Source organism: Scophthalmus maximus, chromosome 12 (genome assembly GCF_022379125.1).
Source record: "Scophthalmus maximus strain ysfricsl-2021 chromosome 12, ASM2237912v1, whole genome shotgun sequence".
NCBI lineage: Eukaryota > Metazoa > Chordata > Actinopteri > Pleuronectiformes > Scophthalmidae > Scophthalmus > Scophthalmus maximus.
The window spans coordinates 9,315,001-9,332,500 of record NC_061526.1 but is presented as its reverse complement, the minus strand read 5'-3'; the positions used below and the strand labels follow the sequence as shown (position 1 = coordinate 9,332,500).

General features: G+C 46.8%; 1 protein-coding gene across 12 annotated transcripts in view; it reads left to right on the top strand.

The window, feature by feature from the left end:
- npy2rl (neuropeptide Y receptor Y2, like) overlaps window positions 1–17,500 on the top strand; it is a 112,209-nt gene that overhangs the window by 57,760 nt on the left and 36,949 nt on the right. For 11 of the 12 annotated variants that reach the window (XR_007031812.1, XR_007031815.1, XR_007031813.1 and 8 more), the window contains one exon: window positions 1,555–1,685. The gene's annotated coding sequence lies outside the window, so the exon portion shown is untranslated. Of the gene's footprint in view, window positions 1–1,554; window positions 1,686–14,195; window positions 14,351–17,500 lie in introns of all 12 variants that reach the window. The other variant, XR_007031814.1, reaches the window with a different exon arrangement.

Here is a 17,500-nt window from a genome sequence, read left to right as displayed (position 1 = left end):
AAATTGTCACACAACTGGCACGTCAACAACTACACACTGCACACACTTCATTTCACTTTGAGTTGGCACCCTGCCATGACACACACACACACACACACACACACACACGCTACACTGAACCAGGATGTCACACTCTCTGGGTCAACATGCAGCATCTCTCACAACACGCAACACATTCACACATGCCGACGCAAGACACAAGTTCCTGCAAACACACACACACACACACACACACACACACACTGGACCTCACACTTGACTGGTTGATGTAGATTGTGACCCACAGCGAGCCGCTGGTGGACTCACGTTCCTCACGCTCGAGTGTTGGACTGTCGCCGGGCTCCTTTATTGTGAAAGGGCGTCACGGTGCATCTTAATCCCCCTCATCAATAAACATGAGTTTGTGTTTTCACACTGAGTATATTATGCATTGTTTGTTTTCATCGGCTTTACTAAACCTCATGTTGTATTTTAAAATGCTCTCATTCTTTTTTAATTAACTTTGTTCATTTAAATCTGCTGCTTTTTAATCATGTCATTTTCATTTTCGTGTCTCATTTTCATTTTAACTTTATTAAGAAATTAAAACACGATCGAAACGAGTAATTAATGTTTTCGCCCCCTGGTGGCTGGCTGCAGTATGGCTCATAAGCCCCGCCCCCTCCATGTTAGCAGACGGGACATGGACCAAACTGAAACCAAATCATTCAAAGTAGATGTTAAATAAATGTTTCTGCCATGTGAGGTCGTTCTTATCAGACTCAACATAATTCCTTTCCCGTTGGACCTTCAAGATGAATTTGGTCACTAACGCCTGCAAACACACAAACACAGTGTTGATATTAAACTCATTTGTATGAAGGTATTAAGAGAGAGAAGATCCTCCTCTTCCTCCCTCAACCATCTGTCCATCTCCTCTCCTCTTCCTCATCCTCATAATCTTCCCTCCTCTTCCTCCGCTTCTCTCCCTCCTTCTTTCCTCTTCACCTTCACCACTTTTCTTCTCCTCCCCTTCATCACTTCTCTCCTTCTCTTCTTCTCCCTCTTTCTTTCTTTCTTTTCTATACAACCCAACACCAACCTCCTCCTCTCCCTCCAATTCGCCTCCACCCCCACTAAAAAAAACCCTCCTCCCCCTGATCCTCCTTTTACGCGCGGTGCGTAAAGCGCTCTTCTCCCGCGTCCATGTCCAGAGCGCACGGACAGGAGGAGGAGAAGAGGAGAGGGTCGTCCTCTGTCTCTCTGTCTCTCTGTCTCTCTGTATTCTTCTGTCACACGTCTCCTCACGTCTTCGGGGCTCTTCGTTTTCCGGGGACAACGTGCCCACATCTGTCCCCGGCGGGTCGCGCTGATCCAAAGTGACAGCGGCGTGGACGGACGTGACTCCGGAGCGGGACTGTTTTCGTCTGTTCCTCCCGAAACCGGGGAAACGTGAAGGAGAAGCGTTCTGCTCAGAGAGGGAGAGGCTCCGCCGGGACCCTGGCGAAGATGAGGATCTAAACTACACAAACGGCTCGTTGATTTTCATTTTCCATCTTCTTTCATGGCATCGAGGAGCCGCGTCACTGTCCCCGCGGCTGGCGTCCGTTGTGCGCGGGAGGCGCAGGGAGGAGAGCCTGGATCTGCGAGCACCGGGACCCGGACTGCGCGCTGCTGAACCGCGACCCGGACACTCCGACGCAGAGGTCAGTGTCAGTCACCTTCACGCACGTGCCTGCACGCGCACGGGCACGGGCAGACATCACACTGTTGGAGACTCATCTCTGACGCGCGCGCGCGCGCCTAGGGTTGCCTATGTGTCACACGTGTACGCGCACCGACATGTATACAGGCAACTGCTGATTTATAGTTGTGCACGAGCCTGCGTGCGTGAGGGAAATTGCAGCCAAGTCACACAAACAGCATCAGGACACTGAGGCAGATATAATAATAATATTCATAATATCTGGATTATAATGTCTGACTTTGCTGGTTTTATTATTATTTGTTTTGTGGTCCTGTTGAACGTTGTTGGATACTGTGACGATGCTGTTACAGTATATGTGTGTGTGTGTGTGTCTAAGTACTACACAACTACAATATTACATAATGACAATATATGATAATATGAATAAAATTGGCGACTGTCATTTAAGATTTGTCTAAAAATGTCAAATGCCAGATCGTGCCTGTGGCGGAGCTGCGTGTTTCCCACAGTCGGTGATAAAATCCACCGAGGAGGAAACTGCTGTTTAAATATTAAACGGTCATTTCCAGCTGAAACACTCCAAACTTCTCCTGTGAGGTTCTGCTCACTCGCACACTCGTCGACCACAGAAGATCCAACAAGTCCGACGCAGGTTAACTTAACTGGCAGGTTAACTTTGGCAGAAGTTAACCTGCCAAACATCACATCTGATGAAAGCTGACGAGCCAGAGATCAGATTGCAAAAGTCCAGATCTCCTCCTGAAAACATCCACTCTCCGTTTATCTCGGGAGAAAAGGAAAGAAAATCCCATCAGAGGTAAAACGAGGAGCAGTGTTTGCCTCCGAGCTGACAGCTGGTGACCCACTTCCAATAATTTATCACCCTGGAGAAATGTTAATATCTGCTCCCGCCGCACATTGTCCTCACGACTCGGTGAGTGAACCCACAGAGGAACTGGTCCCAGTCTCCGCGGTTTTAGTTGTGTGGTGCAGGTCAAGTCTTCAAACACTGCTCTTTGATGGGATTGTTTCATGAGGAGAATGTGTTTGATGAACAACCTCAAAGAAACCGTTTGACTGAAGCATTTTCTGTATCTCGGGTCTGAATTGTTTGAAACTGCTGCAATTTGCATTTGTTGTCTTCTACGACGGCCCTGAGGGTCAAGACACATTGAACGTACCTTTATACCTTCTGGCTTCTTTGAACCAAACATTGGCCGTGACGTTGTTTGACCCTCAGGGCCACAAACAGATATTAACATCTGCTTCTCTTGAAGACAGTTGTTGTTCTTGTTGCTGCTGCTGATTGTTTTTCTACCTCGGCTGCTTCAGACTCGTGTGGCTCGTGTTCTGTCGGGTGGTCCCCAGTTGGTTGTCGAGACATTTTTAACGACATGGTTTGCAGATGGAGCGTCTTGTGGCTCCGATAGTTTCTCCAGAACCTTCCCCGTCGACACGTCCCGTCACGTGTGATGGTTCGTTGCACCTGCTGCTTGAATTCAAAGCAGAAGTCCCCATTAGAAAAACTGTGGCGTTCAAAAGATTCCTCATGAATATGATTATGATGATTATCGTGGAGCTAATTTAGCTGAACTTTTTTTATCCGTCTGCTGAAAAAAAGAAGATGAAAAAGATTATAATTTCTTTTTCCAATCAGAGGCCAGGACGCCGAGTGGCCCCGTTGCCTTCTCCGCTCCGCAGGCGCCTGAAAGTGGCGCCCGCATTGGTTTACATGCTTACATAATCACAGACACACTGTAGACATCCTGCTGCGCTGACACCTCGCCGCCGATTGCCGTTTAATGGCCCCCCACTGTGGTGTGTGTGTGTGTGTGTGTGTGTGTGTGTGTGTGTGTGTGTGTGTGTGTGTGTGTGTGTGTGTGTGTGTGTGTGTGTGTGTGTGTGTGTGTGTGTGTGTGTGTGTGTGTGTGTGTGTGTGTGTGTGTGCGTGCGTGCGTGCGTGCGTGTTACCAGCAAAGACCCACAACTGCACACACAGGGATTCAGGATGTAGAAACAACGTCAAGTGAGGAATCAGCGGTTTTCTCTCTCTCTCCCCTCTAATGAGTGTGCAGATGTTTGGCAATTACAATCACTGGATGGCGTGTGAGCGGCTCTCACACACACACACACACATACACACACACACACACGGAGGGTGATCTAATGGCGGTTTCATCACTCCACTTTTCGCCTTGAGGCAGGAAGGGTTTGGTTTGATCTCCATCCTCCATCCTGTCAGTCATCCCCATGGTCCGCCTCCTGCCCTGACTCCGCCCCCACCTCGCCCCCCATTGTCTCGTGTCCAACATCTTCTATTTGGTGAAGGAGTTAAAGAGAGGAAAGGAGGAGAAGTGGAGACAAAAAGGGAACAAGGTGGAAGACAAGAGGAGTGAGGGGGAAAGGAAGGAAAAGAGAGGAGAAGGTAGGAAAGGTGGAGATGTAGGAAAGTAAACGAAGAAGGGTGAGAGGAGGAAGGAAATGAGGAGGTAAATGGAAGGCACAGGTAAGGACAGACAGAAGGAGGAGAGGAGGAGGATGTAGAGAAATGAAGGATGGGTAGGGAAGGAAAGAAGGGGGTAGGGAATATGGAGGAGGAGAGGACTGCCACACGATGAGAAGGAGAGAACTCGGCATCAAAGGAGGAGAGGAGGAGGAGGAGGAACAGGGAAAGGAGCAGAAGGGAGGTGATAAGGAAGGAGAGGAGAGGAGGAGGTGATAAGGAGAGAGACGTGGGAGTGGATGATGGAGAGGGGGCGAGAGACATGGCAACAGACTGGCAGGCAAATAGAGAGAGAGAGAGATGGAGGAGAGAAAAGGGCAGAGACGCATGTTTTCAGATGAAACTGGTGAAAATATCTTAAATAACTGTTTTGTCACGTGTCGTCTTTCCTTCTATCCTCCTCTTGTCACCACCTCCTCCTTCCTTATCACCTCCTCCTTATCACCTCCTCCTCCTTCCTTATCACCTCCTTCTCTCCTTCCTTATCACCTCCTTCACTCCTTCCTTATCACCTCCTCCTCTCCTTCCTTATCACCTCCTCCTCCTTCCTTATCACCTCCTTCTCTCCTTCCTTATCACCTCCTTCTCTCCTTCCTCATCACCTCCTCCTCCTTCCTTATCACCTCCTTCTCTCCTTCCTTATCACACCTCCTCCTCCTTCCTTATCACCTCCTCCTTATCACCTCCTCCTCCTTCCTTATCACCTCCTCCTCTCCTTCCTTATCACCTCCTCCTCCTTCCTTATCACCTCCTTCTCTCCTTCCTTATCACCTCCTTCTCTCCTTCCTTATCACCTCCTTCTCTCCTTCCTTATCACCTCCTCCTCTCCTTCCTTATCACCTCCTCCTCCTTCCTTATCACCTCCTCCTCCTTCCTTATCACCTCCTTCTCTCCTTCCTTATCACCTCCTTCTCTCCTTCCTTATCACCTCCTCCTCTCCTTCCTTATCACCTCCTCCTCCTTCCTTATCACCTCCTTCTCTCCTTCCTTATCACCTCCTTCTCTCCTTCCTCATCACCTCCTCCTCCTTCCTTATCACCTCCTTCTCTCCTTCCTTATCACCTCCTCCTCCTTCCTTATCACCTCCTCCTCTCCTTCCTTATCACCTCCTTCTCTCCTTCCTTATCACACCTCCTCCTCCTTCCTTATCACCTCCTCCTCTCCTTCCTTATCACCTCCTCCTCCTTCCTTATCACCTCCTTCTCTCCTTCCTTATCACCTCCTCCTCCTTCCTTATCACCTCCTTCTCTCCTTCCTTATCACCTCCTCCTCTCCTTCCTTATCACCTCCTCCTCCTTCCTTATCACCTCCTTCTCTCCTTCCTCATCACCTCCTCCTCCTTCCTTATCACCTCCTTCTCTCCTTCCTTATCACACCTCCTCCTCCTTCCTTATCACCCCCTTCTCTCCTTCCTTATCACCTCCTCCTCCTTCCTTATCACCTCCTCCTCTCCTTCCTTATCACCTCCTCCTCCTCCTTCCTTATCACCTCCTCCTCTCCTTCCTTATCACCTCCTCCTCTCCTCCTCCTCTCCTTCCTCATCACCTCCTCCTCTCCTTCCTCATCACCTCCTCCTCTCCTTCCTTATCACCTCCTCCTCCTTCCTTATCACCTCCTCCTCTCCTTCCTTATCACCTCCTCCTCCTTCCTTATCACCTCCTTCTCTCCTTCCTTATCACCTCCTCCTCCTTCCTTATCACCTCCTCCTCACCTTCCTTATCACCTCCTCCTCCTCCTTCCTTATCACCTCCTCCTCTCCTTCCTTATCACCTCCTCCTCTCCTCCTTCTCTCCTTCCTCATCACCTCCTCCTCTCCTTCCTCATCACCTCCTCCTCCTTCCTTATCACCTCCTTCTCTCCTTCCTTATCACCTCCTCCTCCTTCCTTATCACCTCCTCCTCTCCTCCTCCTCTCCTTCCTTATCACCTCCTCCTCTCCTTCCTTAGGAGGAGGTGGTGACAAGAGGAGGATAGAAGGAAAGACGACACGTGACAAAACAGTTATTTAAGATATTTTCACCAGTTTCATCTGAAAACATGCGTCTCTGCCCTTTTCTCTCCTCCATCTCTCTCTCTCTCTATTTGCCTGCCAGTCTGTTGCCATGTCTCTCGCCCCCTCTCCATCATCCACTCCCACGTCTCTCTCCCTCTTTCTCCCGTTTTCTCTGTATTTCACTGCCTTCCAACGGTCGACAGCACGTGTCCACACACACACACACACACACACACACACACACACACACACACACACACACACACACACACACACACACACACACACACACACACACACACACACACAAGCGCGCATTGTGATTCGCAGCCTCTGGCGATTGTAAAGGTTTCATGGGAGGAGACACGAGTCCTGCTGTGATTTAAGGGTGGTGGGCGGGTGAGTTGTTGGGGGGAGATATGATTTTTAATAAAAGTGCTGAACGTGGCATTTTTGACAACACTCTAATGTGAGTGTGATATGTGATGCCTACGAGGCTCGGCCATAAAAGCGTAAATCACATTTCAAATAGTCACACTCTGATATATCGGCAGAATAAGACGGATCACGATTGTGTCCTTGTTGGTTTCTGTCCCCTTCTGCTATCACCAAGGGGCGGAGCCAGAGAGACCACACAGACACAACCACACAACCACAGACACAACCACACAGCCACAACCACAGACACAACCACAGACACAACCACACAGACACACAACCACACAGACACAACCACAGACACAACCACAGACACACAACCACAGACACAACCACACAGACACACAACCACAGACACAACCACACAGACACACAACCACAGACACAACCACAGACACACAACCACAGACACACAACCACACAGACACAACCACACAGACACAACCACAGACACACAACCACAGACACAACCACACAGACAAAACCACAGACACACAACCACAGACACAACCACACAGACACACAACCACACAGACACAACCACAGACACAACCACAGACACAACCACAACCACAGACACAACCACAGACACACAAACACAACCACAGACACACAAACACAACCACACAGACACAACCACAGACACACAACCACAGACACAACCACAAAGCTTCACCTGCATCGACCACACGACGAGAGAATCCAAGAATAAACATCCAAGTGGTTCTGAGAGTCGAGCTCTGACGAGGTTCAGTCGCTCGAGAGTAAAGAAGAAGAAGAAACGTTTGTTTCCTAAACTCTGTTTCCGCCCGACACTTCATCAGTCGGTCGTTTTCACGAGGTGCAGTGGGACATCATTGTTCTGATTAACGTCCAGCAGCCACTTGAGGACTGTGGCCTCCCATTCGTCTCCCATTCGCCTCCCATTCGTCTCCCATTTGTCTCCCATTCGTCCCCCATTCGTCTCCCATTCGTCTCCAAGACGTCTTCCATTCGTCTTCCATTTGTCTCCCATTTGTCTCCCATTCGTCTCCAAGACGTCTCCCTTTCGTCTCCAAGACGTCTTCCATTCGTCTCCCATTCGTCTCCCATTTGTCTCCCATTCGTCTCCAAGACGTCTCCCTTTCGTCTCCAAGACGTCTTCCATTCGTCTCCCATTTGTCTCCCATTCGTCTCCCATTCGTCCCCCATTCGTCTCCCATTCGTCTCCCATTCGTCTCCAAGACGTCTTCCATTCGTCTCCCATTCGTCTCCCATTCGTCTCCAAGACGTCCTCCATTCGTCTCCCATTCGTCTCCAAGACGTCTTCCATTCGTCTCCCATTCGCCTCCCATTCGTCTCCCATTCGTCTCCAAGACGTCTTCCATTCGTCTCCCATTCGTCTCCAAGACGTCTTCCATTCGTCTCCAAGACATCTTCCATTCGTCTCCCATTCGCCTCCCATTCGTCTCCCATTCGTCTCCAAGACGTCTTCCATTCGTCTCCCATTCGTCTCCAAGACGTCTTCCATTCGCCTCCCATTCGTCCCCCATTCGTCTCCCATTCGTCTCCAAGACGTCTTCCATTCGTCTCCCATTCGCCTCCCATTCGTCTCCCATTCGTCCCCCATTCGTCTCCCATTCGTCTCCAAGACGTCTCCCATTCATCCCCCATTCGTCTTCCATTCGTCTCCCATTCGTCTCCAAGACGTCTTCCTTTCGTCTCCCATTCGTCTCCAAGACGTCTCCCATTCATCCCCCATTCGTCTCCCATTCGCGTCCCATTCGCGTCCCATTCGTCTCCAAGACGTCTTCCATTCGTCTCCCATTCGTCTCCCATTCATCCCCCATTCGTCTTCCATTCGTCTCCCATTCGTCTCCAAGACGTCTTCCTTTCGTCTCCCATTCGTCTCCAAGACGTCTCCCATTCATCCCCCATTCGTCTCCCATTCGCGTCCCATTCGCGTCCCATTCGTCTCCAAGACGTCTTCCATTCGTCTCCCATTCGTCTCCCATTCGCCTCCCATTCGTCTCCAAGACGTCTTCCATTTGTCTCCAAGACGTCTTCCATTCGTCTCCCATTCGTCTCCCATTTGTCTCCAAGACGTCTTCCATTCGTCTCCCATTCGCCTCCCATTCGTCTCCAAGACGTCTTCCATTTGTCTCCCATTCGTCTCCAAGACGTCTCCCATTCATCCCCCATTCGTCTCCCATTCGCGTCCCATTCGTCTCCCATTCGTCTCCAAGACGTCTCCCATTCGTCCCCCATTCGTCTCCCATTCGCGTCCCATTCGTCTCCCATTCGTCTCCAAGACGTCTTCCATTCGTCTCCCATTCGTCTCCCATTCGCCTCCCATTCGTCCCCCATTCGTCTTCCACGGAGGACACATTCCTCAACATGTCATCTCAGCAGATTGGGAACATTTGTAGAGTCGCGTGCACACGTCTCTGAAAAGTGAAGATCTTGTGAAGAAGAGGAATCGCGGACGGTGTGTTCTTAAAGGGTCCGAGACATTTAGGTAGAAGTGAAGTCAGTCACGAGAAGTGAGAGCATTTCTTTTGAAAGAATGGGAACATTTTGTGAGAAATTAAGCGATTTCATTTCATGTTTATCAGGTGAGCTCATTTGTAAGATATATTTTTTTTATAGGGAGGACAATTTGTGTAAATTGACATTGAGGGGAGTGTAAGGAAGACGTTATGATACCAGGAGGACATTTAAAAACAAGAAATGCGTGGAAAGTGAAACGGAATGAATAAAAAAAGAGTCAAACTTCAGACAGTCACCTCCGATTTATTTGCTCTGCGTTTCCGTCATCGCTCCCCGTTCATCGTGATTCATGTTTTCTACATGTTGTTCTTTGATCGGACGACGCGTTGGCTCCGTGCGGACGAGGAGAGCGGGGAGGTCACAAGGTCACGAGGTCGTCGGCCTCATCGAGGCGTCAGGGATCGATACTGTGCGACGCGTCGGCTCGTTATCACATGTCGCTTCTCGTTTATTCTCCTCATCCCTCTCTCTGCTCTCTGTTCTGCTTCTGTTCACTTTCTCATTTTCACCTTTTCTCCTCTTCCATTTCTTCCTCCAAAGTATGTGGACACCAGGGCGTAGTAGAAACATCGTATTGTCAAACCGTGGGCACGAATGACTTAGCAGTCAGTGTGAGGTCACGGAGACAAAAGACACAAACCCGAGGTCAGAAGTGCTGCTGAGGGTTTGTGGCTCCGAGCTGCTGTCTCTTGGAATGACATCACACTTGTGAATAGATATATTTTGTTCTTTTCCTGTGGGCGGGTGAAGGCGAGGGACAAAAATCTGCTGCTGTGATTTGTCTCCTCGAAATAAAGATGGACGACATGACGGCTCCCAAAAGTGAAGCCAAATCATCCGGATCGCCCCCTGGTGGCAGCTTCATTTTGTGATGGTCTTTATATACAGTCAGTGATGTCTTCATATACAGTCACTGATGTCTTCATATACAGTCACTGATCGTCTTTATATACAGTCAGTGATCGTCTTTATATACAGTCAGTGATCGTCTTTATATACAGTCACTGATGTCTTCATATACAGTCACTGATGTCTTCATATACAGTCACTGATCGTCTTTATATACAGTCACTGATCGTCTTTATATACAGTCAGTGATCGTCTTTATATACAGTCACTTATCGTCTTTATATACAGTCAGTGATCGTCTTTATATACAGTCACTGATCGTCTTTATATACAGTCAGTGATCGTCTTCATATACAGTCCGTGATCGTCTTTATAAACAGTCAGTGATCGTCTTTATATACAGTCACTGATCGTCTTTATATACAGTCAGTGATCGTCTTCATATACAGTCAGTGATCGTCTTTATATACAGTCAGTGATCGTCTTTATATACAGTCACTGATCGTCTTTATATACAGTCAGTGATCGTCTTTATATACAGTCTCTGATCGTCTTTATATACAGTCAGTGATCATCTTTATATACAGTCAGTGATCGTCTTTATATACAGTCACTGATGTCTTCATATACAGTCACTGATGTCTTCATATACAGTCACTGATCGTCTTTATATACAGTCAGTGATCGTCTTTATATACAGTCACTGATGTCTTCATATACAGTCACTGATGTCTTCATATACAGTCACTGATCGTCTTTATATACAGTCACTGATCGTCTTTATATACAGTCAGTGATCGTCTTTATATACAGTCACTTATCGTCTTTATATACAGTCAGTGATCGTCTTTATATACAGTCACTGATCGTCTTTATATACAGTCAGTGATCGTCTTCATATACAGTCAGTGATCGTCTTTATAAACAGTCAGTGATCGTCTTCATATACAGTCAGTGATCGTCTTTATATACAGTCAGTGATCGTCTTTATATACAGTCACTGATCGTCTTTATATACAGTCAGTGATCGTCTTTATATACAGTCTCTGATCGTCTTTATATACAGTCAGTGATCGTCTTTATATACAGTCAGTGATCGTCTTTATATACAGTCACTGATCGTCTTTATATACAGTCAGTGATCGTCTTTATATACAGTCAGTGATCGTCTTTATATACAGTCAGTGATCATCTTTATATACAGTCAGTGATCGTCTTTATATACAGTCAGTGATCGTCTTCATATACAGTCAGTGATCGTCTTTATATACAGTCACTGATCGTCTTTATATACAGTCACTGATCGTCTTCATATACAGTCACTGATCGTCTTTATATACAGTCAGTGATCGTCTTCATATACAGTCAGTGATCGTCTTTATATACAGTCAGTGATCGTCTTTATATACAGTCAGTGATCATCTTTATATACAGTCAGTGATCATCTTGTCACTGATCGTCTTTATATACAGTCATTGATCGTCTTTATATACAGTCACTGATCGTCTTCATATACAGTCAGTGATCTTCTTCATATACAGTCAGTGATGGTCTTTATATACAGTATGTGGACAGGTTTGTCTAAATATTTCTGGCCATGTATTGTGTTACATGATCCTCTTCCTGGTTCCCTCTAATACCCCCTCCCTCCCTCTCTCTCTCTCCCTCTCTCCCTCCCTCTCTCTCTCTCTCTCTCTCTCTCTCTCTATCAGGGGAATTAATTAAAGCTGACATTTTTATTGAGGTTACAGTCGACTTGGTTGGACATTCAGCAATAAAATACCCTGTTCATCCGCCTTATCAACAACCTATTACCACACACACACACACACACACACACACACACACACACACACACACATTGTTAGCCATATGCTCACTGACCTCCAGTGTTTAATGAGCACAAATATATCGACTCGTTATGACGGGCCTTTCACATAAGCACACACTCATCATTATGTTTTATCTACACATGAACCCAGTAGAACAAATAAAACACACTGGCGGTATTCTACAGCCGTCAAGGTCTCTGTGTGTGTGTGTGTGTGTGTGTGTCTGGAAGTATGAGCCATACGCACCAAACTTTATGGATGTTTTAACGGCACATTTGCAGCACGTTCTTCTGCACATTGCTGGCGACTGATTGCACATCACATACTGTACGATCTTATGGACATTTTTTATATTTTGTATATTTCTTATTCTTCTATATTCCTGCGAATTTCTTTTACATGTTGTTAATTCATGAATGGATCGACTCCTTGTGATCAGATCGTTTCTTCCCTTGCTGCTGTTTTGTCGACGATGGGGATTTATTTTATTTATATTCACATCCCCCAGCTGAGAGAACGACCTCACCTCCTCCTCCCCGGGTCATTTCACTTGACTTCAGTCCGTCTCGTCTTTATTGCTTCGATAGATCCCAGGTCTGCGCACAGACGACCAGAGATCAGGAGTTTAATCTGCTCACACAGACTTGTTTGTTCTGTCATTTCATTATTATTATTATTATTATTATTACTCCCTTCTCTCTCTCTCTCTTCCCTTTCTTTTGCCTCCCCCTCAACCTGTATCTCTACTCCAGCTCCTCCTTCGCTTCTCGCTCGTCCCTCAACTTCAATCACACCAATTTACCCCTTGAAAATGTCGCTGCTTGAGTTTTAAAATCTTTAAAACATTTGAGTTTTTGTCCCCTTCCAGTTTGAATCTTTTCTCTTTAAGTTGCAGGTTCTTTTTAAAGGTTTTAATGTTCTGACGTCCCGGATTAGAGACGTGCGTCTCGCTGCATCAGCACATTCCTGATGTGATGTTGAACGCGCGGAGCAGATGTGACGTTTCTACACGCACACAGTTATAAGCGATCAGCTCGTGTGACGGGTGATCAGACGTGATATTAACACACCTCCGAGCAGCCGACAGCAGATTACCACTGCGACGAGGGAGAAGACCCAGAGGCTCCTCGGTTCCATTGAGCTCGCCCTTCGACTCGATCCCTGAAACGTGACACGTGCTCGTGTTTACAGGCAGACGCTCGTCTCCAGACACTCTCCCCCTCTCTCTCTCCATTCAGCTCTGCGTCGCCTCGCTGCTGATTTATTCATCACTCCCATTTTCTCACATCCCCGTCGTTTGCAGCGCCTCTATTTCTGTCCTCGTCCCAGGTGAGCGGCAGAACTTCCCCCTGAACCGTCGAATGTCACATTTCAGGCGGTCGAAAGCGTCAGCGGGCTCGATCTCTCGGGTCGGACGTTAAAACCACCGAGTGTTTTTGGTCTCGGCCAGATTAATTGATTTGCTCAAATGCAAATTGGGGGAAAAAAAGATGTACATTTTGCTCTTCGTCGAAATAGACGGAGCTGTTATGTCATCGCCCGTCCTCCTGCAACCCCTTCGAGCTCCAGCACCAACTGCTGCACGGAACAGGAAAGAAACCCGTTTCGTTTCAGGAGACAGACGCACGTTATTTGATTCTCACGGACTCGACCGATCGCTCTGCCTCCCGGTCGGGACGCGAGGGGGTCTCTGGTGGAGGCAGAGGTTTTTTTTCGTGCTGACAAAGTGATGAACAATCCACGATCAATTGTTAATCAGCAGAGTTATGTCACCGCTCAAAGTTTAACGAGCCGCCGGGATTCGCTGGGACGCCGCTTGCTCCACTTCTCACTCGACTGTGACTTGTGACTTGTTGTTTCCATCTCTGCCCGTCTTCCTGCCCATGTCCTCTCTGTGTGTTCGCCATCTGTCCGTCGCTCCGCCGGGCTCCGTCCAACTGGAGCGGGAGGAGTTGGTGAAGAATCAAACCGCGGGCGTCGATTGTTTTTCTTACTAATTGTTCATGAAGCCAGAATTTTACATCTCCAGTGGAGGCAAAGGCCAGAGTTCGTATGTTGTATGTTCTTTTTCAGCAGGTTCAGTCGATCGGGCTCTGGCCACGATCAGCTGATCCAAGATGGCGCCCAGGGTCCTATGGAGTTTGTGCTGTAGATCCTTGAGGTCAGCAGGTTCCAGGTTGTGTCCAAGTCTTACAGATCAACAGTTACATTTCTGAGGTCATTGCGCAAACTGAACAGGAAGTCGAGACTCGCAGTCAGATGATCTGGTCTTTTTGATTTGCTGATAATCGCAGTAGCAGCTTACTTACACGTGTCGCCCTGTCACATCTGTGCCTCATGTTTCGGCCTTTACTCTTCCTTTTAGCTCCGGCTTTGGTCTCCACCTCCAACGTCAGGCTCTTCAGCTGCTCAATGATCCACTGCAGCAACACGACTCTGAGCTGCACAGTTGGTGGGAATGGTCTTACAGTCATAAGCTGCTAACCCCTTCATTTTGACTGACAGGTCAATGATTGGAAGGTATGCCTCCCCTGGGACAAACTCCTCACAGAGTTTTTAAATATTTCATCGCCTCTATTCTCTCTCCTCTGATTTGTCTTAATAATTCAAACACGGCAGGTGAGTGAGCTGCTTACGGAAGCAGCCAAACTGGGAAAAGAACGGAGGTTAATGATTAATTTTTGTAGTTGTTAATCGCTGCATCAGGCAAATGAAATGAAATGAAGTTCGTGTCTTCACGTCTCGAGGTCTGGGCTCTCCCTTAGATAATCTCGTAGAAATGTACGCCAGGCTCTTGGCGTGCTGCCTTCAGGGCCCCTGGCTCCCTCCTCCGATTAAATTTACAGCACCTGGAGCCGCTGCCTCCTCACCACCTCCCTGTAAGGATGCGTCAGATCAGTGAACATCATGACTTTTTTATTTAATGCCACAGGACGGCGAGGACGCTGCTGCAGATGTACAGTGCGGCGGTCGAGGTGAGGGGGTCGTGTGATCACAAGTTCACTGAGGATTAACACAGGGTTCGCCCTTCGACACAGGAAAAGTGTTTCGCACGCTGCTGACGTTGGCGTTCGGTGGCCTCGCGGTCACACGGATTTATGAGAACAAGCATTAAAAACACAGAGACTCAAACAATAAAATCGGGTGCTGAGGAAACGCTGCCGTTCATCTCATGAATCTGCAACGAGGAAACAACAAAGGCAGGAAAACCGAAATACAGATACAGATAAAGAAAGGAAGAGAATTGACGTTTTTAAGTAATTAAACCAGAGATTTAAAAAAAGTAGGTTATGAAAGTGGGAAAAAAATAAAAGTAGAGTCTAAATGTATAAATAAATAAGATTGAACTCAAAAGCCTGAGTATAAATGTAGGACTCGAGTTTGCTTCAGAAGTTTGGCGTCGTGTTGCTCGACTGAATCAGAGGAAGTCGGTCAGGTATAAGGAATCTGCGTTTATGAATGATTTGAATTTAATTTGTCTGAAACACGAGTCGACAAGTTCACAGCTGGAAGAAAATTCTGCTTCACATGTTTCCAGCTGAGTCGTGTCCCCGTTGACTGAGTGAGCTCAGAACTACAAATATTCATTTAACTCTCTGAACTATGAACTACACACTACAGTACAGTACAATACAGTACAGTATAGTACACTACCGTACACTACAGTACAGTGCACTACAGTATAGTACAGTAAACTACAGTGTAATACAATACAGTGTAGTACAGTACAGTACCGTACACTACAGTGCAGTGTAGTACAGTACGCTACAGTACAGTACAGTACACTTCACTACATTACAGTTCAGTACTTTCCTCTCTGAGTCAATAAGCCGTTTGATTAGATAAGTGATTTTCCCCTGCACCAGCTGGGCGGTTAATTCGTTCTGAAGCCGAGGAGTTGTTGTCCTCTTTATTTCCTCATTAGAGACGTTTCGAAACTGACTCTGGGTTGTTGCTCATGATATTGTTGTTTTTTTGTTAATTGTCGTCCTTCCTCTCTACTCGTCCTTGACCTCAGTGGTCAAAGGAAAGGAGTCGAGGAGGATTCATAGGACTCAGGAGAAGAGAATCCACTCCTCTGACACTGAACCACGTGGTCGTGTGACGGTGGATGTTGCTGATGCATCTGTCGTGGTCAAACGACACATTTCTGAAGATGAACTACAAAAACCTCAGCGGCTCCATCAGCATGTTTCAGTGTTGTATGATTCATATGTAACAGTAACTGACATCTAGATCATTTTCATACTCTTCTTCTTTTACCTCAGATTGAATCGTTTACGTTTGTTCATGACGCGTCACGTCAAATATCGCTGCCGCAATGAATTGTGGGTGTGTTTGTCTTTTCCTCTCATAGGAGGCTCCGGTGTCCTCTGTGCTTAAGGAGACACTGGAGCTTCTAAAGATGTTTCTGTCACGTGAGGTCCTTTGTGTGAAAACCTCAGATTGTTTCTGGAAGGTGACTTTTACACACACACACACACACACACACCGTCTCGCTGTGTTGTGTTTCCTCTGGCGAGAGTGCAAGTTACGCACCGTCGCGCCAGAGCAGGAGGCGGGGGGGGGGGGGGGGGGGGGGGGGGCTAAGGCCCTCAGGCAACTTGCTCAGTGACTCAGCTCACTGGAGTGTGTGTGTGTGTGTGTGTGTGTGTGTTTATTCCCACTTGGGTTCAGGGCACTGAGAGGTTGCAGTTGTGTTCGGATTTGTTTGTGAGTGCTTCCATTTAGTCGTTGGTGTGTGCGTGTGTGTGTGTGTGTGTGCGTGTGTGTGTGTGTGTGTGTGTGTGTGTGTGTGTGTGTGTGTGTGTGTGTGTGTGTGTGTGTGTGAGAGTGGGTTTCAGTGTTAGTACTCCTGCGCTAATATCTCCCGAGGACGCCGGTTAACTGGCCTGTATCGCTGGGGCAGTGTAACGGAGAGGCCTCAGCTGTGTGTGTGTGTGTGTGTGTGTTTAGAATGACACAGCTGGTGTTGCGTTCTCCCACCTGTGAATAAGTTTGAGTGACGTACATCTGGATGTTCCAGCTCTGTCATATTATATTAACGGCTGTTCAACTAAATATATATATATATATACGAATGAAAACAGAACAGTAATATGCTGTGAGGATTCTGCTGCAGGCTTTTATTGTGAAGGGTCAAAGGTTAAGACTAAGTTGTAATATGTTTTTTTATGATGATAAAGATGCAGTGATGTTGGATCTGTACACTTTTTCTGCGAGATGATTGTTTTGTGTTTTAAGAGGCATTATTTATTTGACTTGTTGTTGTTTTTTAAACTTCTTTTAATTTCTCTGGTCTTCACTGCTTGTTTTCATTTCTCAATTTATTCATAACGTTTGACACTAAGTGTTGTTTTTTCCTCTTCTTGTTTTGGAGCTCCGGTTATTATTTAATTTCATGCATTAAAAATGATAATTGGAATGAGAAGCTTGCGGAGAGATGTGCACCAGCATGAGGCCCTTAGTGACCCTGTTTATGCTTTTATATAAGACTCCATGCTGTATATTTATATATTTATATTTATATTTATATATATATATATGTGTGTGTGTGTGTGTGTGTGTGTGTGTGTGGTAAAATATATTTTTGCAAGAGTGGTCGGATATATAGATATAAATATAGGAAGATAGATATGTAGATATATATAGATAGATATACTAGATTTG